The sequence below is a fragment of the Brassica oleracea genome, chromosome C1, assembly GCF_000695525.1.
Source record: "Brassica oleracea var. oleracea cultivar TO1000 chromosome C1, BOL, whole genome shotgun sequence".
NCBI lineage: Eukaryota > Viridiplantae > Streptophyta > Magnoliopsida > Brassicales > Brassicaceae > Brassica > Brassica oleracea.
The window spans coordinates 3,527,617-3,528,796 of NC_027748.1; the positions used below are offsets into that span (position 1 = coordinate 3,527,617).

At 42.0% G+C, this 1,180-nt stretch overlaps 1 long non-coding RNA gene across 1 annotated transcript in view; it reads right to left on the bottom strand.

Moving 5' to 3' along the window:
* Nucleotides 1-447, bottom strand: part of LOC106300365 — a 6,086-nt gene extending 5,639 nt beyond the window's left edge. The window contains exon 1 of the long non-coding RNA XR_001262003.1: nucleotides 187-447. This is a non-coding gene — a long non-coding RNA (uncharacterized LOC106300365). The remainder of the gene's footprint in view (nucleotides 1-186) is intronic.
* Nucleotides 448-1,180: the final 733 nt, after the last annotated feature.

Here is a 1,180-nt window from a genome sequence, read left to right on the forward strand (position 1 = left end):
GGAGGCGCGTACGGCTTCGTCCGGGCTCCGATCGTGACGCGGTTGGTGTCTACGGCTTCGTCTTGACGAGAGGAACACGATGATGGCCTTGGATGCACGAGATTCACTACGGTTAGAAAGTTATGACCGATTTACTAAAACGGAACCGAAACTGAACTTAAATCATGGGATTTTCGCGGTGGTTACCTGCGATTAACGGTGGTGGCGAGCTCAACACGGTCACGGGGCGTAGAGGCTATAACGAACTCCGGTGACGACCTCAACCTCTCCAAATCCTTCTTCTCACCTCCCCTTCTCTTCTTTTATCTTCCCTTCTCTTCTCTACTCTTCTCTTCTCTCTGATTTTTTTTCTTTTCTTTTGATTGCAGGTTATTAGTGGAGAAGGTGGGTTTAATAGATGTGTTAATGGGTGGAGTTGGTGGAGTGGAGAAGTTAGGTCGTGACAAAAACTTTTCTCAATCTAACTATCTTAAAAAAAAAATGGTCTTTATTACTTGAATTTCTCCTATTGACTGAAGTCGATAGCCTTATGGTCTCATCTTATTTGTAAATTTATTATTTTTAAAATATTCACTTATGGACATCTCTTATTTGAGTATTTCCACAACGCATGTGTATGTATTTATAAATATGCACGCACTGTGTTGGTCAGGACAATAATTTGTGCAATAAAAGCACCGCTAAGGGAGTCGGTGGCCTTTCTTGCAGTGTTCCATTCGTTCTGACGATGCAGAGACAAAATTCGATTATTCTTAGTATATTTTAATATCATATCACTCATTCATATGTTCGCGGATCAGATTTGCTATTGACTACTCAGAGCTAAGGGTAAACCATTTTACAAAGAATTATTGCGGATCATATTCTTTTCATAAGTTAAGGTAATAGTTTTTTTATCTATAGAAAAAGCAAGTCGGAGCCCGAGACTTCTCCTTTTTCTCTCTTCGTTTCTTAACGGAGATGAGATGAGACGAAGTTTTCTCTGGTGCTCTACCAGGGTGTTTTGATTCCGGGAGGCGGAGGCTATTTCAGCTTCGTCGTTGTCGGCTTTTGATCTCGGGGAAGTAGAGGCTTCCGAAGCTCTGCACCACCGACAATAGAAATTTATTTTCCTTTGTGATGCGATCGATGGGTCTATAGCTTTGATTCTCTGGGAGTCGGAGGAGATCTCGACTGGGTC